Below are 27,357 nucleotides of genomic sequence, written 5' to 3' on the forward strand. Positions count from 1 at the left end.
TGTTGAAAAGGCCCCAGACTTTGAAATCGGAAGGATGGGATTCAAGCATCACATCAGTATTCTCCAGGCAAGTCATTGTGTGTCTGTCAGTTGTGATTTCTGAGCTGTGAGTACCAACTGAAAGTACTTTGTGCACCGAAGAGTTATGGGTAAATAAGCGTAATTTATTTGTATTCTTCCCACTCAATTTATTATTTGTTTGTTTCAACGACAGAGTCAAATGCCTTCTGTTTTTGATGTACAGTTCTAGGGATCTTTAACACATGCAGAAATTTATGCAACCGCCCCCCCATCGGGATACAGACTAGTTCTTATTACGCCCCCCAAACTCCCTCCTGCCGACGGTTTACAGTCACACCATCCCTGCACCCTGCACTCCTAGCAACCACTGATGTGTTCTGTGTCACTATAGTTCTGTGTTTTGTTTACGAAAACAACGGTAGATGGACTCCTACAGTACACAGCCTTTGAGACCGATTTCTCTCGCTCAGCAGAAAGCCTTGGAAACGTATCCAAGTTCTTGCGTGTATCAAAAAGTCATTCCTTTCTTTGCCAAGCACCGTTCCACGGTACGGATAGGCCACAGTGTGCCGATCCGTGCGCCCACCGAAGGACGTGCGGGTTGTTATACTTTCTGGTGATTATGGAGAGACCAACCAACGGCACATTTGTGCACAGGTGTTTGCGTGAAGGTCAGTTTTCAGTTTCCTAAAGAAAAAAACCCAGGAGTGGGATTGGGGAGTTACGGGCTAAGTACACGACGGACTTGATTACAGATGCTCAACGGTTCTCTAGAGTGGCTGTGCCACGTCGCGTCCCTGGAAGTGTGATTTCGTCTGAGAGAGAGGACATGGAGGTCCGGAGAAGTGACGGGACTCCCTTCTGATCACAAGGCAAATGAGGAACTGTGGGGAGGAGAGCTAGAGAATGGTCAGTTCCCAGTCCTGCGCACTTTCATTAAACAGATTTAATGCTGTTCATTTCAGATTCCTCCAGGCGACTGTTTGAGGGGAGAGGTCTATTTGTTGGCTTCTTTACTTATTTACTGGCCTCATTGTACAGGTGAAGAGACAGGTGGGAGGTGGGTGTAGGGAAGCAAATGACCTCCCCGGGGTCACACGGCTCACCCAAGATGGGTGGAGTTGGACTCCAAGGTCAGGTTCCACCCTTGTGCACAGTTCCCTCCGATTGCTGGAAGTCACAGCCAGAGGTCTATCTTGAATGAATCAACATTTCCACCCTCATGCTTATGCTCTGTTACAGAGAAAACCTTTCCATGCTTTCCTAGCACGAACTGTGTTCATCAACAACTGTTCCTCAATTGCTTCAATTTTCACATTATTAAAAAGCTAAAACCTGGCTCAACACTTGTCGCTTTCTTCTCTCTGCTTGCAATGGGTTTTTCTTTTTTGTAACTGGGGCTGGGACTGAAAAATGCAAGGAGGGTTTGGGTCTGGTGCCCACCTTGCCACCAGGCAACTCCCCGCTCCTTGGTCTCCTTCCTGTTGGCATCTCAGCAGCAGGTGGTCCCCAGCCTCAGCCTGGGTCGGGGACGACCGGAGACGACCAGAGACCCACTCCAGTGCCAGCTCACTTTCAGAATCGGCTTTTATGGGAGCCTCACGTATCTTCTAGGCTAGAGTCCCCGCTCGGGCCCTGAAGGCAAAGAGAAAACAGGAAGGAAGCAACGTAGGGAAGGAAGGAGGATCAAGAGAAAGAAAATAATGAAAGGTGAAAAGAAAGAACAAAGAAATGCAGAAAAGAGGGGAAAACCTGGAGAGAGAGAGAGAGAGAGAGAGAGAGAGAGAGAGAGAGAGAGAGAGAAGGAAAGATGGATAACACCAAGGAACAGGAAAAAAGACATGAAACAGGATGGTTTGTTTTTCTTTCTTGCTGTTTGTGATAGATTACCCTGGACTAGCTGGAAGGGAACGGAGTAATTGGACCAAGCTAATTAGATCTTCATTTGATTTTGTGTTTGTTTGTTTGACTACTTAGTTTATAACTTGGCAGGGAATTTTATCACATATACTCTGCTAACTGGTTTATCTAAACGGAGATTGAGCATGAACAGAATTGACATTGGATTTGCTGCTTCAGACCACACAGGAGAGGGGAGAAAACCTTTTCAAGCAAACGCGGACGTCTAGGTGCAGTAGCAGACCTAACAGGGGGACCTCAACAGCCTCTCGGAGTCCCAGGGACGGCAGAGTTGTTGGTAAGCAGGAGTCGGCTGAGCAAACACAGAGTGAGCAGTGTGGTACCCACTTACGAACTTGGAATTCACAGGCAGATCTGAGTTTAGTTCCTGGCTTGACTACTATCTTTTTTGTCCTCTCTGAGCCTCAGTGTTCCCGCCTGTGGAACGGGATACTAATGCTACCCAACTGGGCAGAGGCAAGGATTCAATAGCAGCAAGAAGTAGCAAATGGATTCTTTGCAGCAAGTACAGCTTTTAGGAAGGGCTTGGTTCTCTATTCCTCCTTGCTACATTGTTGACCAAGACGAACACCAAGGCTCTAGGCTACGCCCCAATCCTTTACAACCTGGTTCCCATTAGAACCAAATTCTGGGACCGCAGCAACATACCTTTTCGGTTTCCCAATTAGCAAATTATATTGGATTCCAGTTTCCCTATTGGCAAATTACAGTGGATTTCATTTTCCCCATTGGCAAATTATGTTGGATTTCAGTTTCCCTATTGGTAAATCCTGTTCCAAGCAATGACTTATAGGGCTGGGCATTTGCAGTCCCTGGAACGTACACTCTCTCACTTTTGGGTTTCCCTTGCACTTTGGCCTCTGTGACCATTCTTACAGGGCCCCTAACTTCAGGTCAGGCATCTTACTCTCTGGGTTTCTTCTTCCCTGGCTGAGCTCTGTGACTCTCCTTGGGGCTCACTTGGCAACGTCTCCTATCCTACTCAGAGACTGTGACGTGCTGTGTCGTCTATGTTGGTTTATGTGCCTGTCAGAATGCCTTGAATTTAGGAGTGTGCTTCTGTCTCTGATCTCCAGTTCCTAATGGGATACGTGGTTGTGGCCAGCTTTTCATTAAAAAGCTTCGGTCCTAGGGACACCTGGGTGGCTCAGTCGGTTGAGCATCCAACTTCGGCTGAGGTCATGATCTTGCTGTTTGTGAGTTCGAGCCCCGCGTCAGGCTTGCTGCTGTCAGCAGAGAGCCCACTTTGGATCCTCTGTCCCACCCCCCGCCCCTCCCCGACTTACGCTCTCCCCAAGTATTTTTAAAAAAAGACCTGTGTTCCTAGCAGTAAGAGATTATCCAAGGAATTTTGAACGAGGCCATGGTTGGTATTATGGGAGGGATCATTCTTTATTGATAAGACTGTCCCACATACTGGAGGGCATGGAGCTTTGCTGGCCTCTACCTGCTAAACGTCAATTGTGTCCTCAAGTCACTGTGACCGTCAAAAAATGCCTCTATACTTTTACAGATGCTCCTAAGGGGGCAGAGCTACCCCAGCCAGGAACCGCTGAAGTCACCCATTTGGTTTCAAGGAAAAGGATGTCAAGATTCAGACCAATAGTGCAAAGCCACGCCCCAAACACCACTTTTCTTGACTGTGGTTTGATTTCTGTCAGTGTTCTATTTCTCAGTGTTTTCTTTTTAAAAATTCTGTTGATTTTATTATTTCTACCCTATACTGAAACAAACCCACCCTTTGGCTTTGAAGATCCTGCTTTAATTTCCCAATGTGTAAACCATTATCTTGTACGGGGAGACGGTGGGGGGGGGGGGAAATGACCAATTATCCCACGGGCAGAAACCAGAGGGCCTCAGTGCTCTTGGCTGCATAGAGTTCTGAGTGAGGAGTCAGAATGCCCGATTTCCCCCACGGAGGCTGTGCCAACATACTTTCCTGAGACTTCCCAGACCAAGCAATTTGACTCCCGGATTCCAAGAATTCAGACAGGAAAGCCCTCGCTCTTCTTTCCCGGGCTGCATTTATGTGGTGATTCTGATGGAAGCAAATGGAGGAGCGGAGGAGTGTCTCCATCCGTGCAATCATTACCATAGCTCAGTGCTGAGAAACTCCTCGCAGATGCTCTGATAGGTAAGGAGGGGCCCCATGTGATCTGGTTCTTTGTCAGTCTGAGGATCGGCTGAGACCTACGATTTAGAGGGAAGACACTTGGATTTATGGCTGAAACCCGACCTGAGGTTTTCTGCCTCTGCAGCTCAAGTCTTTGTGACCTGGATCAAATGCAATTCTCCTTTCGGAGCTTCACCCTGGCAGGAGTGAACTCACATAGTTATTGGTGGTAATCTCATCAGATAATAATAATGAGAGAGCTGTTTGCCTTTTCCAGACAGCATACCATGGCAGAGAATGCCAGCACCCACCAGCGACCAAGGTTTCTTTCTTTATCCTGGATGCATGGCTGAACCTCATCTTAGCCCCCTTGCACTTGGAGAGGGGGAGCCAATGGAAGGTGGGGGTGTGGAGTATCTCCCTTGCAGGGCACTGCCCTCTCTCCTTCTGTGGCAGCCCTGGAGGTCCCATGTTGGAGATGGCAGTGCCACAAGATGGGAGGAGTCTTGGCCCTAAATCACTGTGAAGAAGGCTGCCCCCTGAACACTTGGTTAGACTTTGGAGTGGGCAAGAAGACGGTCTCAAACTCAGTGGCTTAGCAATAAAGCTGGACTTGTTACAGATGTGGGTGGTAGCCTACCCTGATGACACTGACCTTGCCTTCTCCTTGCCTCCCATTCCTTTGCTCTTAGCAGAGATTCTGAAGACAATGCTCAGAACTGATGTGCTCCGTTACCCAATATAGTTTGATTCCCAAATCCACCCCACCCCCATTGGAACACCATTGCTATTTGAGAGACGAACCTATGGTTGGGCTCTGTTTCTGGAACTTTCTGTGGCCTCAGGAAGGTCATGGTACAGCTGAGGAAACTGAACTCAGAGAAGGGAAGTGGGACTAACAGAACCAGGGGTAGTGGATTATTGTGGAGATCAAATGGGACCAGGGGTGGGAAGCATCTGGCACATAGAACGTGCTCAATAAAGGTCCATCACAACATTTTTCCATCTCGCTGAAGAGTGAAGAGCTTTATTTCTTGTCGAGGGAATCACAGAGCACAGGGAATAGTTAAGAAATTGTGGGAGAGGTATGTAGGCATTTCCTGATTCCCTCATCCCAATTCCCTCACCCCATTTAAGAACTCATCTTTTGGGGGTACCCTGGACTGGAAGAAGGGTTGTTGTTGTTTTAGTCTTGGTTCCTTGGACAAGTAACTGCTCTTCTCTGGACTTGAGTTTCTCTTTAGAATGGCGGGGTTGGACTAAATGACCTCCAAGAGCCCTCCAGCTCTGCCAGAGTGAAATTCCACGTTAATGTCAGAAGACTGAAGGACTGTGGAGAGAAAGGCATCAAGGATGGGGAGTAGGCTGGAACGGAGGCTTAGCGGTATCATATAACATGTCCCAAAGGACATAAGCCATGCTCCAAGGTCATACAGAAAAGATTTACAGTCTTGGAGTTCATAAATAATCCCTGGATAGTGGAGTCTTTTAAATATCCGATGACACTGGATGCCACAGTAGGGGAGAAAGCCCATTCTTCTTACAAACTCTAGTGTTATTGTGAACTTTTGCAAGAATGGATTCAGGCTTGCTTTCTTTTCCTTCTCTGGTCTTTTTCTTCTTCCCTCCTCTCTCCCCTCTTTCTCTCTAGGTTCCTCCCCACCCCCTTCTCCTCTCCCTGTCCTTCTTTGCTAGTGACAACTACTTTCCCATTTTTCAAGAACTTTTCTTCTTTCACCGGTCTTTGATGCATGCATTTTATTAGCTAGTTTTCAACCCAACTTATTTAACTCAGGTACATTTTTTTTTCTACCTCTTACTTAGACTTAGCCATTTCTCCAGATACTGTGGGGAGAGAATCAGGTCACTTTTTGATTAAACAATCTTGGTGACTTAATCACAACACTAATAACAGACTGACTCGTTTATACATTCAAGAGAGTGTCAGGCGCCATGATTTTAACTACTATTTCAGGCAGCTGAGATTGTTGCAGAAAGAGATTATGGTGGGGGGGGGGGAGGCAATTCTGGAAAAAAACAAGTTGAAGACAAATCGGCTCTTTCCAACACTGTTTATAGTCTGTAAGGATAATTGTGAATTCCAAGTTTTCGGGGACAAAATCATTAACTCTGACATTCCAATCAACCTTGAAATTAACTCCAATCTGAAACTTCAGCCACTGGGCAGGCATTTTTTGATGTGCAATCATGTGCTTTTTTTTTCTTTGGAGTAGAAAATTAAGAGCACAATTTGGAATCATAGAGACAGTGTTACCATAGCATTTTATTCCCAAGGTGGCCTTAATCACAATTACAGGGACACAATTGCAGGGAAATAGAGATTTCACCTGTATTAGGCCTCCTTCCTTCCCTTCGTCCTTAATACATACAGGTTGCATATTTTGACTAGAAACCACAACGTCCCCAATTCTTAGCACAGTGCCCAGGATTTGTCAAAATGTCAAATGATTTCATTTTCTCAGCCACCCTGCAACCGAAGTATCACTATCACCATTTAGAAATGAGATTGCGGTAACTTTTGGACTTCAAAGTGGTAGAACCAAGATTTGATTCCTAGTCTGATTCCAAAACTTCTCTTTCCACTTTTGTGCCCAGAAAGCCCTTCCAGTAAGACCTCAGTCAATTGAATGTAGTTGGGGAGAGAAGATTAAAACTGGGAACGAAACGTTAACGATGGAAGACAGGACCAAGGGACCAATGAGTATTTGGGCTCAAATGTCAAGGCCTCCGAGCTTTCCTCTTTTGTGATGGGAAATGTATGAAGGGGACCGTGCCGTTCCTGTTTGTCCTCCGTATCTACTCTCTTCTGATTCACTCCGTGCCCAGAGAGTCTATAACCTCTATGGAATTTATCACCCTGGCTCTTTTTCCTGTTTTCCAGTTGAGTCGGGCCATAAAGCACAGCAGGATAGTCAAGGGCAGAAAAGAGAGAGGGTGAGGACTTAGACTTTCTACTCCTTCTCTGTCTTGCCATGGGTAGGACAATGGCTGCATCCCTGTACAACAGCAACGCCTGTTGGGCAGTCCCTGTCTCCCAGCTTCCTGTATCACTGGGCTCCAGTAATGCTGGTCCCTTTCCTTGCCCTTTTAGCTGGTGGGGTAGCAGTAGCTTTTTGCAATCCTGAGTCTCTGGCTATGTTGCTATCCCACATTGGTTCCCTTCACGCTGTCCACACCTCTGTAAATAATCTCTTCTGTAAGTTTTCTTCAGTTAAACACATTGTTCTGTTCCTTGCCAGGACACTGATTGACACAGGGAATGTTGGGCTGTATAATTGCAGATTACGTGTTAACACGGGCTGGTCAAGCAAAGCCTCTCTCCTGAAGCCAGGGACACATCTGCTTAAGTGATGGGAAGTATGTGAACAGAGGCTAATAGTTTCGATAGCTCTATTTAGGCATTATAGCTATAATGCCTTCACTCTACCGTCCATTCATTTATGTTTGTTCAATAAGTCAATAATGTTTTGGGGGGTGGCCACTGTGTGCCAGGCAGTCTTCCAAGCTCTGAAATTTAGATCGGAAAGAAAACTGACAAACCAGCTGGGGGAGTGGAGTTTTCCTACCAGCTCAAGAAGAGTCATTCTCTCTCTTTTCTCAGATGGGGAAGTAGAAGAGGATAGAGAGTAGGGCTGTATGGCTGTATGTTTGCTTAAAAAATTAACCCCCCCCCCCAGCAAATATTTCCTACGAGTATTTGGGTCACCAAATCTCAACTCTTCTGAGGGTGAGGTATTTCTTGCTACTTGAAACCATATTGGTTCCTTAGTCTGCTGATACTAATCCCAACAAATTTAACCTGGGTCAAAGACTAATGATGTAGGCTTCTTTCCATGAGCAAAATAAACTTTCCATACGATCATGGACTGAATTTGACATGGGCTATTGCTCAGCTGAAGAGATGGACTCATTTTTATATTCACAATGTCAGATCCAGAAAACACCTAATGCATGGGAAGTTCCTGATACAGCATTTAGCACATAATACAGATCCAACAGGTATTGTTATTTAATCCTCATTATCAACCTACAAGTTAGGGGAGAATTATTATTTTCTAAAGAGTTTGTTAGATTCTTTCGTATTTGACATTTTTTTTTTTAATGGTTCTTTATTTTGAGAGAGAGAGAGCAAGTACGAGCTGGGGGTGGGGGAGGAGGGGCAGAGAGGGAGACACGGTGTCCGAAGCAGGCTCCAGGCTCTAAGCTGTCTGCACAGAGCCCCATGTGGGGCTTGAACTCACGATCTGTGAGCTCATGACCTGAGCCAAAGGCAGACGCTCAACCGACTGAGCCACCCAGGTGCCCCTGTATTTGACACATTTCTGAAAGCTATCATAAATGCTTTTAAAGTTCATTTTTTAATTGTATATTGAACTTGTGAATTTAGTGGTCTTATTAAATTCACATGTTAACTCTAACAGTTTGCTCATAGATTCTTTCAGATTTTCTACATATACCATTAATGTCATCTGGGTGTAATGTTATTCTTATTAATTCCTTTCCCACTCTTGTGGTCTTTTTATTTCCTCTCAACTTATTGCACTGGCTAAAACCTCCAGTGTTTTGCTGAATAGAAATGGTGATAGTGCAAACATCAGATTTCACTCCATTGGACCAGGGACACATGGTTTCCTCAGCTAAACCTTTCGGCTGAGAAATATGGCAGACGTAACGTATATGTAATTTCAGTTATATAAATGTAAATGTTATGCATTGATAAAAATTTGGCATCACACCTGTGCAAGGTATGCAACATACCTATTGTCACTTGAGAAGCACTCACTCGGTGTGTTTACCAATTAGCTTCTTTCTCATCCTCTTTACCAGTCAGTATGATTCTCAGGGATTAGAGGGGAGGCTTTCTAGTTGTCCAATCTTGATAATATTACATTCAAGGTTTAACGTTCTTGTCTGGCTAATCTATCTCACTTTCTCCACAATGTTCTCAAGAGACCTACACACTAACACGATGAGAAGCAAAGAATTTTCGTTATGAGTTGCCTAAGTATTCTACTCGCTAACATAGGACCACAAGGAGTCCTTCGTGAAACGGCTCGGATGAACTCAGCAGCGGAGGGACCTATAAGTTGAGCCTCATACTACTTATTACACGTGTGTTTTGTCACTATTTGTTCAGTGATATTCCCAGGAGCTGACAGACCAAAGATCACGCACGCCTTATCTGTTCATTGCTCTATCCTAAGATCCCAGCAAGTACCTGGCATAGATCTACTATTTGTTGACTTTTAACTAGTATGGGAGGTGTCAAAAATGTTACTCCACCTATGTGACACAAAGCCCCAGTTCATTCATTCATTGTTTAGTCATTCAATAACTATTTGAGGACATGCTATGTGCCAGGATCTATGTTACCCCTTTTCTATCCAATCTATCATTTAGTTCTCTCAACATCCCTTCAACGTAGACATTATTACCCCCATTTGATAGATGAGTAAACTGGGGCTCGGTTTTAACAGAGTTCGCATCCAAATCAACACGATTTGAATCGAGAAGCAATGTTTTGCAAAAGAAAAAAAATGCCAACCGACACAAATAAACAATATGGTGGGGTGAAGGTGTAGTAAGGCATGGTCACAGCTTTGGAGGATGTGAATGGGTGTGATGTGGCACCAGCAGGGACTATTATATTTGAAAGCCAGAGTGATACGTGTCAGTCAGAAGCTCTAGACTTGAAGAAAAAAAAAGAATTGTGGTGAGAAAAACGGTCCAACGGGAGAACGGTCAGCTTAGTGCCGCGAGCTCCCGCGTTGTCATTCTGGGACGGACCCTCTACTAAGGTATGAATCCCATGATGCCAACCTTGCCTTTCAGGGGCTCGTAGTCTTGATGTGGGAGCAGCACAAGTCATTTACTTGTTTACTGCTGGAGAGGGCAGCCCAAGGTACTATGGAGGCACAGACACAGGAGTGCATGACAACTCCTTCTCTACCAAGCCTTCCTTGAGAAATCTGGATGTAGTTAGAGAAAGGCCTTGTGAGAAAAGTAGGCGAGGTCTAGGTGAAGAAGAGAAAGGTATTCCAGGAAGAGGGGTTGGCACATGAAAGAGGCCCGATGCCTCAAGTGCCTGTAGAGTAGATCTGGAGAAAAATGCTAGTAACTCTGTTGGGTAAAAGCTTAGGATCACACGCTGGGGCAATGGCCTGGACAAACAAGCCTCAGATCTTGAAAGGCCTTGAAAGACCTCCCAAGGAGGTCGGATTTCTCCTTGTGACCCACAGGGCAGAGTTCTAAGCCGAGGCCTGCCCATAGCTGACAGCCCGTCTCCTCCATGCATCCCAGTGTCTCTTAGCTAGCCTTGCTTCTGGCCTCAGTGTGGAAAATGTGCTAATTAGTGATGAAAACCATTGTGTTCTCCAGGCCTGTAAAGGCTTCCTGGGAGCACTTTGCAGAAAGAAGTCCTGGCTGTTGCTGTCAACATTTCATGCGACTCCTGTAACAACAGTATCCTGGGTCCCCAGGCAGTTTTCTCTTCTCCTGGGTGTGCCTGCCTCAGTGTCACTCAGAGAATCACATCACTGTGGCCTGGTGCTCCAGTGTGCACAGATCCATTCAGGCCTGGAACCCGTCAGAGACACAGGGAATTAGATGTGTCAGGAAGAGAGGGGCAGGGCCATATAGCCCGGACAGTTTCCATACAGCTTTTTGGCTCCTCGTGGTGTTCGTGGAAAAAGAACATTTTTTGCTAAGGAGTGACGTGCTCTTTGCTACCACCATTTTTTTTTTTTGGCCCCCAGAGGTTGTTCTTGTATTTATCTGTTCATGACTTTGAAAATATGTAATAAACCCATTTGTATTTTAGCTGTAGTACCAACGAAATGATGCTAAGCTAGTGCCAATCCTCTTCTGGCAAACCTTTCTAAGCATTCAGCAACAGGCAACATTTGTTGGGTGGAAAGAAAAAAAGATCCAGACGTTGAGGGCGCATGTTGAGGGGTATGTGAAAACTCAAGTGTGATTCACTTGGAGAGGCATCTCAATCCCCATTTCACAGATGTGTAATTGGGCAAATCGCCTTAGCAGGGAACCTCGGGAGTTAGGACAAATTCCTCTCCCCTCCCCACCCACCATCGCCAACTAGTCTCCACTCGCATCTAACTGGTTACTGTGAAACCTATTCATCAATGCACCCTGCCTCTAGATCCATTTTTCACCCTTCTCTTACTTGCTATTGACCCAAGAAGGCTGACGTCTACAGATCACAGGACCCAGGCTCTCCTGACCTCTAGCTTCCAGTTGGCCTTGGCCAGTGAGAGGTGCTGGCTCAAGATCAAAGAGTGGAGGGATAGAGAGGCTGGGGATGCTATTCCCTACCCGGCCTCCCCCAGTTTAGCCATGTTCTGTAGAAGCGGTGTTCCCGGCACAGCTCCCTTTGGATCGGCCATCTTCCCTGGCTTCTGATATCTCTGGGCTCTTATAATACCATTCCCTTCCCTTGTCCCCTCAGGTCTGGGGGTGGCGATCCCTTCTTTCTCTTGGTTGGGCCTCATTCCCTTAGCCCTGCCCATACCACTCGGGATGAACTTATCATTAAGTAAAATCCTTCTGAGTGTGCCTGTGCCCTGCCAGACCCACAGTGACAAAGTCGCCAAGCCTCTTCCTTTTATTTCCCCAGGATCTCTCTCTTCTCTTCCCCACTAATGACTCTCTTCATTTCTGGGTTAGATTTATTAGACAGCGTCCTCCCCGTCTCCAGTCTGGCCGGCTCCTTGCATCTTCATGCCACAGTCAGATAGTTTCCTAGAGCACGCATGCAAGCATGCCATGTTCCAAATTAAGATCTTTCCATGGCTCTTCGCTTCTCTTCAGGTCAAAGCCAAACTCTGCCTGTCCACGAAGCCCTCCATGGCATGGCCTCAGCCAGCCTCTCCTTCCTGGCTGCTCCTCTTTAGGGGTTCCATGCTACAGCTAGGAGGAAGCACTAGCCGCCTTCCAGGCCCATCCAGCATGCGTATGCTCTCCCAAGAAAATGGCTGCACGACTGGTATTTATTGAGCACTTACTATGCACCAGGCACAAACACAGGAATTTTTTAATGGGCAATTCAATTTAATGCTCACATCAACCCAACATGGCATCTGATTTATGGTCTCCATTTTACAGATGGGGAATCTGGGGACAGCTCTGTGAGGGAAACTGCCATCATCATTCAGCTGAGAAGCAGTAGAGACAGGTTTTAAATCCAGGCATCCCAGCTCAGAGGGTCACAAACTGTAGTCAATGGGAGCTCAAAAACCAACTATTCTTTTAGATCCAGCTCAGAGCTCACCTCTACTGAGGCATTTCTCCTGAGGCCCTCCAATGGAAGAAGTCATTCCCTCATCTGGGTTTCTACACGTGTTTCCTCAACTCAAGCCAATGTATTGCGATCCGCAGTTTCCGTTCCTGTGGATGGAGTCCCACGAACTGAGAGAGAACTTCCTAAGGAAAGGCCATCAGCTTTCTGTGCAAGGCAGGCACCAGGTTAGGCTCTGAGCACACTGTAGGAGTTTAGGAATTGGGGACTGAATGGGTGGATGAGTACATTTGAAAACATGGCCACCTAGCTCAAGCCAGTATCTGTGTATATCAGAAAAGGGGAAGTCAGTTCCAAAGGCCCCAGAGACTTTATTCAAATATTAAAAGTCACTCAAATGTACTGAGAACCTAGCGAGTCCCAGGCATTGTGTTAGACCCAGGGTGAGAGCAATGGACAAGATAAAGGCATCTCCCTCACAGAGATGACATTTGTGTTAATCACTACGTTAATAAAGTGAATGAAGGAATGGAGTGAGGGAGGAAGGCATATCTTTTGCTGAGATGATATTTTGTAAGGGCTCTAAAGAGCCATAAAGCACCAGGACAGAGAGAAAATAGTGGAGGGGGGGGGGCTTTCCTAGAGAGGATATTTGAGCACAGGCTTAAGGAGGCAGAACAGAAAGTTCTAGGAGGATGTGGGGAGTGAAGCTCAGGCAGAGAAAAAGGCAGGTACAAAGGTCTTGAGCGGGAACAAGTCTGTCATGTCTAAGCAGGAGCAGGACCTTCAGTATGGCCAGGGCACGGGTGCTGAGAAGGACGTTTCAGAACATCAGATACTGGAGGGCATCAGAGGTGGTGATTTAAATTTACTCTGTGTGAGGGAAGATGTTGGTATTTTTGATTAGGACAAAGTCACGATCTGCCTTTCATAACAAAAGATACCTCCCTGGTACCTTTCTGGCTGCTCTGTGGAGAGAACAGGATTTCAGTTCTCAGTCTCTTGACCTCCCACTATGCTTAAGGTACATCCTTATAACTGACGAGTTAGTAGTAATAAAATAATGATAAAGTCATTGACCATCCTGAAAGCAATTAGATACTAATAATTTCAACTATGTCTTTTTTGTGTCAATATGATTTCAATTTCTAGTTGTTGAACATGTGCTATTACCAGGCGCTGATGTACTTAATATATTTAACTTGTAGGGATGTGAAGAGAATTTAAGTTAATGATCGCCATCCCCCCCCCCCCCGGAAAAAAAAAAAAAAAGACAATGAGACCTGGAGAGGCAGAATGATCACATTCAGATCATGTAGCCGGAAAGTAGAACTGAAATTCAAGACCCAGTCTGTCTGCCCGTCTGCCTGGGTTCCTCCCATTCAGCCCTGCCACTTTTCATGGTATAAAAACTAGCTTCTGGGTCTGCCTGTTATCTTTACCAACCTGTGGAGGCATCAGAGCAGAGCGACTGCTCATATTTGTTTCTTTAATGTTTATTAGTATTCTCACTTCTCTCAACAATCCTGGGAAAGGGGCACCGATAAAATGATCGATCCTCACTTTACAAACATGGGTACCGAGGCGTAGAGAGGCGAGCTGGTTTGCATGAACCAGAGGAAGGATTGGAACCCGGTTCTGTCGGACTCCAGAGCCCACACTCCCTTCTCTGTGTCCGTGTTGTCCAACAGAGTGTTCTACAACGATGGAAATGTGGAGCGATACAGCAGCCACCTGTGTGGCTACTGGGCGCTTGAAATGGGGCCAGCGCAACAAAGGAACTGAATTTTAAGTTTTGTGTAATTTTAATTCGCTTTAAATCATCGCATGTGGCCAGTAGCTACCACAGAAGATGGCTTACCTTATACCACACAAATTAAGGCAAGGACCAATGACCTCCTTCCCCACCTGTCTTTGTCCCTTCCCATCCCCGTCCCCTTTACTTTCACTGATGACGGAGGACTGAGCATACATAGGGCAGCGTGTGGATGGGGGTGGGTGGAGGAAGGACAATCAAACCCTGTGCCTGCTCTGGCTTCTGTTCAAGGTAGGGAGATTAGATGTGTGCATAAATAACCGAAATGCAAAGTTGAAGGTTTAATGTTCTAAGTGCCGTGAGAGTGGGGCTGATAAGAGGTGAGGGGGTATCGGGTCTCCAGGCCCACTCTCTTTCCTTATAGGGCAGTCCACAGCAGGGGGCGGGGGGGGGGCAGAGATAACTGGTGTGAATGTGCCTTAACAATAACGCGCTCCATAAATTGTCAGGCGCCCTGTAGATGGAGCCATCAGCGACGACACTGTCTCCACCTTGAGGGTTGATGATGGTAACATTCCAAAGACCTGCATTTTGTAATCTTATTTGCTCTTCGCAAGCTCACTGTGAGGCGTACGAGGTTTCATCCCCGCTCGGAGATGTGGCAAGAGGCACTCGGGGTAAGCACCTGCCCAGTGACAAACATCTGGTTGGGGCAGAACTTTGGGTGCAGCCCTGGGTTTCCCGACTCCAGAACCGGGAATCCCTGAGACCCTCTTGCCGCCCTTGGCCGATTTTATGAGTTACTGCTATCCACCCACCCTTATTCCTGGCACAGGCAGACCTCCTAGGGAAATAATTTCTGAGGTTTAGGCAATTCTACAGCAAGCTGGGATGTGGTACAGCTACACCCTTGACCCAGGGCAGGTCTTTTGGATGCACCAAGGTCTTTGTCATTAACAGAGGATGTGCCAGAGAATGAGGTCAGTGGTGAGGCCATCCTGATGTGGCCACAAACAGACCCAGATTCCACAGCCCTGAAGGTTGTCCAAGAGGGCAGGCTTTTTGAGGGACCCGTCAGCATTCCTGGCATCTATTCCCGAAGGATCTCACCCCAGGAGAATCATAAAACTTTGGTGATCTGAGAGGCCCAGAGAGGATTTCCCATCTTCCGCCCAGCTTCCTCTGTGTATAGAAGGAAAGATCGAGGCCCAGAAAAGGGGAGACAATGTGTACAGCCGAGGGCCAGTTTACTTCCACCGATGTTGTATTAACTCTGTATTTCTTGACCCCCCCCCCCCCAAACAGGTCTCCAGTCCTGTCACTTTCGGTCTTTCTTTGGGATTTGTGTAGAAATTCTAATACAAGAGCTCACCACATGCAAATGATCGCCTAACAGCATTTGTTGATGTATTTACGAGATGGCTGCCTGATGTCTGCTCAAGGACTTGAGTGTCAGAGACACGAGAGCCCATGGTGCTCATCTATCAAACCCCCTATCTTACAGACGGTTGACCAAAATTCAGCTCCTTTAGTGACTTGCTCAGTTCACATAGCAAGCTGGTGGCTTAACTAAGAGGTCCGTGTCAGTTTCTGGTGCCAGGAGCTCACAACTTCAAAAGCTTTGAGGGGAAGGCACATCTCACTGGCACAAGGTCTTGGCCTTGACGGTTCTGGGTCCTGGGGAGCCCAGCAGCTGACACACACAGATACCCACTGTCCCTAGCTCACCGCGAACGTGGAGTCCATCTCCGTGGTTCTGACGCAAACACAGCTCAGCGCCCTCCTCCGAGGCCCAGTTTCATCCACTGCCTCCAGGAAGATGCCCCTATATTTCCTAGTACGCCCCAGTTCCTCTCTTCATTTCCCTCTTTACATTTTTATTGTCTATCCCACTCCACTTTGACCTTCTGCTGGATATAGGACACCGAGGAAAGGGAATTCGCTGTTTTGAACGCCCACTCCAGGCCAGGATTTGCATGAGTATCTCATTTAAGCCTCTCAACAGCCCATGAAAAAGAGGACGTCATTATGCCTTTCTGGGAAGGTAGGGCGCTAAGTCTCAGAGAGGAGCACTAGCTTGCCCAAGGCCACACAGCACACACTTCATTAATCTAGTCTACCGCATTAATCTAGTCTACCGCAATGTTATTGCGCACCTGCTGCGTACCGGGCACTGCTTTAGGTGGAACAAAGCTCTTTATCTCACGGAAAGCTAATGCACTGATGGGAGAGGCAGAAGCAAGTCGACAAGTTTACTTCAAGCTCCGAGAGAGGACTGCTTACTGTCCCATAATTTCCCTAGTTTTGCTCCCACTGCTAATTCCATCGGGAAATCTCTTTTCCTCACTCTAGGTGTTCAAAGTCCACACACCCTCATGTCTCTTCTCCTCCAGGAACCTTCCTCCAGTCTCTCCAACTGGATCATAAAAGCTAACATATACTGAGCACTTACATGTGTCAGAGAGTAGTCTAAGCTTATCGCATGGTTTAACTCTTTTTATCCTTACAACAACTTCTCAAGGTCAGCACTCTTAATGTCCACATTTACCGACCCGGAGACTGGGGCTCAGGAAGCTGGCCCTGTCCCGTGTTGTCCCCTTACTAGCTGTGTCTAGTAAAGGGTAGAACTAGAATTAGAATGCGGGCAGGCTGTCTCCAAAGCCCACGCATTCAAGTATTATTCTGACTCTGGTGAAAACTTTCGTTCTGAGCCATGTTGAAGGATGCTGGATGAGGCAGCCTGGTGTCAGGGGGAGATCGTTGGAAGAGTAGACAGTGGTCCAAGCCTGAGCTCAAACTCAGGCAATTTTGGCGTCTCTTTGGACCTGGGGTGTTCAAGGCTTAGTGGGAGATTCAAATATTCCTCATACAGGATCATCTGTACATACATATCCTCTGGCATAGCCCCTGAGACTCAGAGTAGATGCTCAATGCATGCTTGCTGAAACTCAGTTTGGATAAAGCAGATGGGGGTGTCATTTTCTCACTGGCCTCACCCCAACTCTCCAACAAATTAGGTTCCCTTGGTAGTCTGTACTGAGACACGCTACCTTAGGAAAAGGTGGTACATTTTCCTTGTTCGTTATCTGATTCCTCTACATAGACTTCATGCTAGCTGGACCAGGTCTTAGTCACCACTGTGAACACTCTAACTCACACAAGCCGTGGGATAATTTCTTAACGGATGAAAAGATCCCAAGTGGAAAAGCCTTTTAAATGTGAACACTTGCCTTTCTGGTCACGTGGCCACAGCTGGTTGGCCTAATCTCAGGCAGGTGTCCACCCTGGTACAATCGATTTCTGCAAGGAGTTTGGAACTGGGACTTCAAGGTGGAGTTGGCTGGCTGGGGGAAAGAAGTCACTTCAGTGGTATACGATAACCGTCCATTATGCTCATCGATTCTGAGAGCCTGGGACTCTCATAGGGCACAGCGAGAACTATATCTAACCACCATGTCTGGGGTCTTAGAAGATTCAAAGGTTGGGGGCTGGAATCGTCTCAGGCTTCTTTCATTCCCACCTCTGACTGTTGTTCCTGGGGCTATCAGCTGGAGGCCTTGGTTTCTTTCCATGTTGTCTCACCACGTGGGCTAGTTTGGGCTCCCTCACAGCATGGTGACTAGGTTCCAAGAGTCACCAAGCATGACTAAAGGGAGAACCTAGGTGGAAGCCATATTGCCTTTATGACTTAGCCTTAGAGGTCACGCAATGTCAGTCATGATATGCATTCTCTTTACCAAGGCAGTCGTAAAGTCCTGCCCAGCTGCATCAGAGGGACCAACAGACTTCCTCTTGATGGGAAGTGGCAACTTTCTGGAAGGACATGTAGGACTGAAAATACTTGGGCAGTTAATTTGAAAAACATGGTCTGCCACAGGTGCTAAAACAGTCATTTGGGGTGCAGCCATGATGGGTTATGTGCACGAAGAAAAGTCAAACTTGGTTTTAGAGGGAAAGGGGCTGTTGAATAGAGCAGATAAACCAGGGATTGAAGAAAATACCATTTGGCCAGAGAGTCAGGGTGTTGCAGGTTGGGTTCTCCAAGGGAGATCCTTAGAGTTTGGGGTACAAGATGTTTATGAAGGAACAGCATCTGTGAAAGGAAGTAACGTGAGGAGAAGATGACCTGTGATAGGGGTCCAACCAAGCTTTAGCCAACACAATGGGTACTGTGTTTACCACTCAGTGTTGGCCTTGTCAGTCTGAGTGACTGGGCCTTTTTGTGCTGCCTAGCTTAGTCGTGGAATGCGGGCCACTGCAGCAAGGGCATGACCTTGGAGGAGGCTGACCTCTATAGCTATGGCAGACCCCCTGAGGAGTGGAGAGCTGGAAGCTGCCTGCTGATGGCACTCTCCTAGGTTATGTGGCAAGTTTTTTCTAGAAGGAAGGGGGGGATCTGTGCCCTGCATCTCTCTGTTTGCCACAAGGGGGAGGACTTTCCGGTTCTTGTGATCTGGTTTGTCTGTCCTACAAGTGGGTTTAATAAAACACCCTTCCATATTTATGATACACCACTCTTCATTGAGTTGAATTAATTTACACATCCTGCAACCCAATATACCAGCCTAAGGCTCTGGGTCTCGGTATCTCTACCTATAAAGCAAGGGGGTTGGATGGGTCTTCCTGTTTTGAAATCTGGTGATTCTTATCCACATGTCCACTGCCTTTTACAGGGCCAGCTCTGTAGCAAGTGGAACACAGCTCACTTGTTGAGAGCCTCTTATCAGATACAGACCCAGACAGACACAGTCTGGCTTAGCTGTTCATGTGATTTATTCACCCCATTCTGAAAAAAGCACCAGGTGATATCTGAGCTACGGCAACAGCCAGCTGGCTCCCAACACATTCCAGGTATAAAAATAGTTCATAAGGAGCACCAAGTTCCAATAATTTTGACTTCAGTCCTTAGAAACCCCATAATGGCCCGGAAAATGATGGCAAACCCAGGTTCTGCCATGAGCCTCCAGGGTCTCTCTTTGCAAGGTACAGCAACGCTACTTCAAGCAGATTGCTGAGGGCACTGAGGGCGCTGAGGACGTGGATTCTGGGCAGTTCCAGCAATCAGACACTTGGCCCTAATGCTCTTCTTCCAAAAAGCAGAGTAGCATAAATTTGGATGACACACAATACTGGGGTTATACAAATCTGGATTTCATTTCTGTATCTGCCACGTACTGACCATTAACTTTAGTCTCACTTTGTAGGTTTCCCTACCCTAAAAGTGTTTCCAAAATCTATCTCACAGGCTTATTTTGAACACCGAAAAGATAATATAAAGCATTTATCAACACCAGGCGTATCCTTAATGAATATGGTTGATGTCAAAGAACAACATAAACTTTCAATTATCAAGCCTCTGCTCTGCTCCAGGCGCTGTGATAACTTAACGAAACTATCAACGTGTATTTCTGACCTCAAGGAATTTTGGTATAGTGGGAAAAAAAATTACTGTTCTAATATAAACCTTCATACCGCAACTAAATGACCTTGGACAAGTAATTTCACTTTGTGGGTCTCCACTTCCTCTAAAGATAATTCCACTTAACTTACAGACTTACAGGGCACCTGGGTGGCTCAGTCGGTTAAGCGTCCGACTTTGGCTCAGGTCATGATCTCGTGGTCCGTGAGTTTGAGCCCGCGTTGGGCTCTGTGCTGACCGTTCAGAGCCTGGAGCCTGTTTCAGATTCTGTGTCTCCCTCTCTCTCTGACCCTCCCCCATTCATGCTCTGTCTCTCTCTGTCTCAAAAATAAATAAACGTTAAAAAAAATTAAAAAAAAAAAAAACTTATAGACTTGCGTTGAGGACTGGAGAGGATGATGTATGATAAAGTGTAGATGATGCCCATAGATGATGACATATGGTAAGGTGCCCAGTACATAATAAGAGATACACTATGACCGCCGATCTGGACTACTGACCTTCACCATTCCGTGGGCTGCTGCTCACCAAAGGTGATGCCCAAACACTCTGAAGGCTCAGGGAATTTGCTAGCCTCTTTCGCCATCTGACCTGCTTCAGACTTTACGGGACATATTAAGGCAGAAGTTTAAAATAATAGTGGCCCAGGAGCCAGGAAACTCCAGGCTCAAGACTGTGCTTTGCCACCGTGGGTTTCACCGTTCTGGTGTCCCCCATTTACCGGGAGGACAAGGAGATCTGGAGTTAGGCAGCTGACGCTTATGGTACTGGCTGTGCTCTTTCCGTGTGAAATCTGACAGATGAGCCTCAGTTGGAAGCCTCGGCTTCTTCATTTGGGTCAAGGATCTAGGCTCTCCCTCCTTGCTAGGGCGTTATTCTATTCAATGAGGTAGCGTATGTAACAGATTTAATTCCATGTCTAGCTCAGGGATTCATAAATGTTTCCTGTTACTATTAAATATTTTTATAACTCAACACTTAGGCAGCACGTCTTCAAGACAGAGCTAGGAGATGCAGAAATTAGCGCTCATAGAGTGAATTTACGCTGATGTTTTATGTTTGCAATCTCACTGCCTGACACATGGGAAACACTCCATATCTATTTGTACTATGCTCTTCCAGACAAATGTCACTTTCAATCCAGGTATCATTTGTGAAGAGCATTTCTGTTTTCACATTTTTTTAATCTTTTTTTTTTTTAATGCCAAGGAGCTGGAATCTTTTCCCTGCGGATGAAAATTATTTTTCCTGACCTGGAAACTTCAGGCAAGGCGTCCCCTGGGGAAAGTCATGAGGGAAGCGAGGCGCGCACTTATTTGCAGATATTGTTGATGGTTGAGTCAGGCCTGGGGTCCCCGGGCTCGTTGCTCACTTGGCATCATTCCTCCGGACTGCGCGTGACTTTGTGATCACCTTTGGTGATTCTCGTCGAAGGAACGAGTGAGTCCCCGGTGCGGACACACACACACATACATGCACATGTGCCAGTTGCTCATGACTCATGTCCTCTCCTAATGACAGCTGGTTTCCATGGAAAGCTGGATGGCTCCAGTACGTCTATCTCTCAGTTCCCAAACCGACTATATAGATGCAGTGACTCACTGCTCCAAATGCAGCAAGTGGGGAAGCCACGGTCAGCTTGGCTACTACGTAGGATCTTGGAAGCTATGAGCCTGAAGACAAATCACATTGCTGGACTTTTGAGAGAACTATGACACCCTCTAAATTTAGATTGGGCTCTCTTCTGGGATCAGTCAGCTCGGCAAGAGATAGGATTTCAGTTCAGGTTTTTATAACGAAATGACAAGAGCCCATCACGGCCTATGCATTCGTGTGCTCCTGGCCAACAGAGATCACCTGACAGAGGCCTCCAGTTCGGTTGTAGAATTATTTCCTAGCCCAGGCTCCTCCCAGTTGTCAACCTGCTTGAAATCATCCCCAGACATGCTTGGAAAGGTGCTAATAACTCCCAAGTGTCTCTCAGGACCTCTCTGGGCATTGTATACATTCTCTTAGTTAACCTCTTCCTCCTTTGCCTGAGACATTCATGGCGGACCCTGTGGTAGCAGAGCCAGAAACTGAACCCCAGTGCATCTGACTCCAGAATCTACACTCTTCCTACTACACCAGGGTGAGATGCTCCACTAACCTTGGTTTCTCATAACCAAACCCAGTTCTTTCCACACCGTGAGCACCCAAATACACCTCATTGAAATGAAAGGACATGGGGTGAGGCAATTGACATTGGGCAAAACTCAGGGTTTTTTTTTTTTACTCGTATGATGAGATTGGTTAGACAATCTCTTGGCTTTACTCTTACTTGAATGGTTTAGAACCCTCGTTTTCAACACAGGCTACCCATCCAAATCCCTTGGGGAGCTTTTCGAAAACACCAATATCCAGGCTTCTGTCTAGAGCTCTTGATTTAATTGGTCTGGAGAAGAGCCCTGACAGAATTATTTTCTAAAAGCTTTCTGGTGATTCTAATGGGCAGGCAGGAGTGAGGCCAACTACAGACCCCTGACCCTTCTACTGTTGCACCTTACTGATCCACATCATGGCTTGCACATGCCAGAAACTTGAGGGGTGACCCTTCGCTCTGCCCTACCACTCTCACACCTGATATACCAAGTCCCTGTACCTCCAACATTTGCTCCAATCTGCTCTGTGCTTTCTGCCCTGGCCTCCCCTGAGGAGAAGTCACTGTCACCTTTCTACACAAGGGGAGAAGCCACGGAGGTAGGCCTGCTGGTTATCCAACCACCCATATCCCTCTCTCCTTGTTCTTATCTGAAACTTGATTTTGTGTAAGCATTCATCTCTCTCCCACACAGCTCAGGGACATTGCTACCCTCTCCAGTTTAGAGGTTGGTCCTAATAGAGCTCGTCTGGGCATGAAACACCACCCGACATTAGAGCAGATTTCTTCTTCCCTGTTGGATGTGAGCAATCAAGCGTATAGACCAGATTGTCCCTGGCAGTCATTCTGTGCCTAAGAAGGGAAACAGCCTTGGGATGATATATATATATCTCAACGCCTGGATATATATGTCATCCTAAGACTGTTTCCCTTCATAGTATAAATTACTAGGTTATATTACATAGTATATGTTACTATGTTATATATCATATAGAGAGTATCTGGAACGCATTAGACATAACAGTGAGTATGTGATTATGAATGAGTGACCTCATTATCTGACTGGAATGAAGGCATCAGTGTACCCTAGAACAAAGATTGGCAAACTTTTTCTATAAACGGACAGTTGGAATATATTTGAGGCTTTCTGAACCACATGGTCTCGGTGGCAGAAACTCAGTTCTGTGGTTGTAGCACAAAGGCCGCTGTAGATAATAGGCAAATAAATGAGTAGAGCCGTGTTCCAATAAAACTTTATTTATAAACCCAGGCAGTGGGCCTAACCTGGCAGCATTTGGCTGATCTATGATGTGGGGGGGGGGGGGGGGGGGGGAGGAAAAGTTGGACAGGTAAGGAATGACAAATAGTTGGCCTCTCTCCAGAACCTCGGTCTCTCGTGACAGATGTCACCGGTCAATTATGACCCTCTTTCATGCTGAACCTTCACTTGCTCTCACGCTCAACCAAGCACTGTCAGTCAGTCAGTCAGAGTCTGTATGCTGAGCACAACCTCTTTGCGATCGCTGCCCAGACAGGGCTCTACGGTTCCTCATAGAAGCCCTCTGGTTGGGAGCTCACAGACCGGGGGTTTAGACCTGGGTTTTCCACTTGTGCTGCGTGTGATGGTATTCCAGACTTTTTCTCTCTCTGGGTCTCGGATATACCTAACGTTGGGAGTTTTGCTGACAGGAGCTTGGGAGATTAAGTAGGAAAAGATTTCCTTAAAAGAGAAAAAAAAAAAGAAAAAAAGAAAGCTGCCTGCTTTTGCTCTGTGTGTGCTATGTGGTCAATTAAGCAAGGAAAAATAATTTAAGCCAGTTGTGTTAACAGAGCACCAGAACCTGGGCTCCTACTTTTTTTTTTTTTTTCCTTTTCACCTTGCTGAGTTATTGAGGGCCGAGCGTGGCTGTAGTGGCCACGACGTCCCATTCCAGATGCCACCTCTCCTCCCATTGTGCCACTTGTCAAGTTTTCCAAATATGCCCCCTTCACCTTCCATTTCTGTGTTATTTTCATTCTGAGGCTCCTGACATGTTTAATTCCTCGGCTAAGCCCTCTCCCCGTCCAAACGTCGCCACCCTTGTCATACAATTTATTTTCCACACACATTGAAAATCAAGCTCCAACGTTTTTCTCTACGGCGAACTCTTGAGAAATAGCCTTTGGAGCAGCCATCCATCATGGTGGCAATACTACGGAGAGTAAATTCTTTTTTATTTGTGTAGCACTTCCCATTCTAGATCAGATTTCGTCAAGGGCAGCCTGTGTCAGCAGAAAAATGCCCTTTCGTGGGGTATGGATGTATCCTATCAATCAAGCAAAAGGGAAAAGGAAACCATCTGAAGCACCTACTATGTGCCAGCCACGGTGCTGAGTGGCTTGATATATCCAGTTAATCCTCAAAGTCATTTTGGGAGGGGGGAGGTGGTTAGTCCCCTTTATGCTGATGAGGCAAGGGACTCAGAGAAGTTATGTAAGAGAGAGCAGTTTGGAGTGTCTCCCCCGAATCCTGGTTGTGGGTCAGGTTTCCAGAGAATACAGAAGCGATAGCACAAGTGTGCACGTCTGTGGACGTATGTGTACGTGCATTCTCCTCTGTCATCCATCTTTCTATATATAGCTGAGAGATTAACTTTAAGGAACCGGCTCATTCATTACAGAAACTGGCAAGTCAAATCTGCAGGGCAGACTGGCAGCTGGGAAATTCAGGGAAGGCTTGATCTGCAGTCTTGAGTCTCAAATCCTTAGGGCAGGGCAACAGACTCAGGCAGGGTTTGTGTGTCACAGTCTTGAGGCAGAATTCTCCCTTCTCTGGGAAATTCAAGTTTTGCCCTCGAGGCCTTTAACTAACTCGTTGGATGAGGCCCACTCCCATTATGGAGGATAACCTGCTTTACTCAAAATCAACTGGCTCTAATTGTTAATCATTCCTACACAACGTCTTCATGGCAACATCTAGATTAGTATTGCACCCAACACTTGTGCAGCCTAGCCTAGCCCATTGCCACATAAAATTAACCACACTAGTCCATTACTGTGTCTATTTCTCCTACTTCCTCAGGCTTGGACAAGGGCTGAAAGAAATCTTTTTTAAGCTTTCTTACATTCTGTTGGCAATTTAGAGTGTGCACAGGGCCACTGTGGATCTGGAAATTGGGAGGCTCTCACTAAGTGAATGTGGCAGGTAGGTCCTCTACAGTGGACTTTTGGGTGAAATTTGCGGTCAGAACCTTGCTTTACTGGCTCTTTTGTGCTCTTAAGATCTGGATGTCCCAGGATGGCTTTTATGTCCCTCCACTGTGGAGTCTCTGCCTACTTCCGCACACTCAGTGCTCCAGCCACAGTGACCTGGCCTTTTACGTAACCAGTGCTCTGTTTACCTGTGCTTTCTCACACACCATCTGCTCTGACAAGAGCATACTCTTGCTTCCTCTACCTTCTGCCTGTTATCCTACGAGTAACTCTGAGACGATCCCTTAGAATCCAGCTTAATTACCATGTTCCTGGGAACCTTCCCAAGCCTGCAGTGGGGCTCTGATCCGCAAGGGGATGTAGCTGACCACAGTGCTTATCACACTGCCTGCCTGGTTGGCTATGAGCGTCACGTGGGCACAGTAGATGCCTCATTTCCCTGGACCTCCAGTGCTCAGAGGAACGTCTGACACATGGTGGACACTTCGTAAATATTTGTTCAATATCAAGTGAAAGAGGAGAATGCAATCTTTGATATTCTTGGTCGTCTTAGCGTTGGTGAGAGTTTTTTTTTTTCTTTCCCCTCAAATTACTGTCTGAATGTGAGTTCCTCCAAACACCCATCATTCTATCATAAATGTTCCTGATGAGCAACAATGAAAGCAGCCAAGAGGTGACCATCTCTTCTCAGTGGAATTCATGTCAGCCATACATTTTGCTCTCTTCTTAGAAGGAGCTGGTGAGCTGGCCTGGACCCAGGTCACGAAGGAGGAGCGTAGTGATCAGATGGAAACAGAGAGTCATTGCCCCGTGGACTGGTGCTGAGACCGCTCCAGAGAGAGTGACAGGATGACAGGTCCACAGGTCCAAAGTTCCTTTGAGGTGGTTTCAGTCCCATTTACTGTCCCCAGGAGCCTTCTCCTGAGTTTGATGCGGACACATTAGAAGCACGCATGGAGACAGTGATGTATATGTGTTTAGTCTGACTTTGTCCAGCATCACTGAGGAGTGCAGCCGCCTCGAAACTAGAAGAAAGATGGGGTGTTAATCACGATGGCAGGCCAGTCCTTCTTCCTTCAGTCTATCCGCCAGGGCTCCAGGGCTGGTTACCATGTTATTTCATTTTACTCTTCTCAAAAAAATGACACAGATGGCTTCTGCATTCAAAAACCTTAAGGAGTTCCATTCAACTCCATTTATTCCATTTCCAGGGTATTTGTTTTTAATTTATTTACAAATTATTTAAGGCGTGGAGCTCTGCACTGGGGATGCGATCTTGAGCAAAGGGATACAGGCCCTGCCCTCAGGGAGCTTACAGTCCAATAAGAGAGATACCTATGCTGTGCCCAATCTGTGCTCCGAGAATGCCCAAAAGGACACTGCCCTGCATGAACCCCAACAATGAGCGCAGTATGGACTCCACGCTTGGCGCTCTGCTTATATCTATCACCCGATTTCGTCTTCACAACAATCCTTTGATGATCCTTTGATTGTTCTGATCTCACAGATAAGGAAACAGCGTCAGAGTCCCTGGGAGACTTTGTAGAACAGCTTCAAGCCAGGAAACGGTGCACTAGATTCAAACTAAGGCCGACTGGCTGTGAAGCCAAGCCAGTCGCCCGTCAATAGCGCTTTAAGTGTTGTGCCAGAGGTGCACGCAAGACAGTGAGGGGGGCATTTGGGCCGGGCTTCCAAGACTTTGTAGGAATTCATCGTGAGGAACACGTGGGGAGGTGCCGCACCTGGAGGGTAGGATGCTGCTGGGGTCATGAGGTGGAGGGACGGGGGGAGGGGCAGGCAATGAGGCTGCTAAGCAGGAGTTAGAGCAGCAGTGGAGTCCTGACTGTGTCCTTAGGGGGAAGGAAGCCATTGGTTTTAAGCGATAGGGTGATATAACTAGAGGCCAGTAAGCAGGGACCATGGAGGCAGTACACAGCATCGGCCAGTAGGGGATGACAGAGAGTACACGGCCGGAAGATCATGTAAATCACGATGCTTTGTTGTGGGCCCATTGGATCAGTCTGACGTGTTCCGTTGAGAAGTTGCTGATCAGTGGTTACTTGCTGGCTGGTTAGGTAGAGATTTTCCCCATTTCTAATTACAGGCTCTTTAGCCAATATCAGAGTTTTTTCAGCCACATGAAGAAACAAAACAAATCCCTATATTTATGTAATAATGATGATGATGCCGGGGACACTGGGATACATGACCCAGACCTTGCCTCTACACTTAAGGAATTATTCCTCCAGCTGCTGGGAGGGCTGCCAGCAGACAGCCCTCAATTCTTACTCCCCTTTGAGGATTGCATCAGCTACCTCTCCTGAGATTCCCCGGTCTTCCTCAGGCATCCCACACATCCAGTGACCGAACTCTGGGGGTGGGGCATAAGTGCCTGACTTCCTTCCCCCCACCTGGGGGTAAATGAAAGGCCTTCCCCACTTTAGAGCTTTCTGTAATGGTGACTGAGACCTCTCTTGAGGCTGCACTGTGGCCCACGTCTTCCTCTGACCACTGCCACCCT

The 27,357-nt window shown here is 46.8% G+C and overlaps 1 long non-coding RNA gene across 1 annotated transcript; it reads right to left on the bottom strand.

Moving 5' to 3' along the window:
* Nucleotides 1–15,594: 15,594 nt before the first annotated feature.
* On the bottom strand, nucleotides 15,595–19,760 carry LOC123379620. Its single transcript, XR_006584302.1, has 2 exons — nucleotides 17,606–19,760; nucleotides 15,595–17,429 (listed from the first exon to the last, which is right to left on the bottom strand). It is a non-coding gene; the product is annotated as an uncharacterized LOC123379620 (long non-coding RNA).
* Nucleotides 19,761–27,357: the final 7,597 nt, after the last annotated feature.

This window comes from Felis catus, chromosome C1 (genome assembly GCF_018350175.1).
Source record: "Felis catus isolate Fca126 chromosome C1, F.catus_Fca126_mat1.0, whole genome shotgun sequence".
Classification (NCBI taxonomy): Eukaryota; Metazoa; Chordata; class Mammalia; order Carnivora; family Felidae; genus Felis; species Felis catus.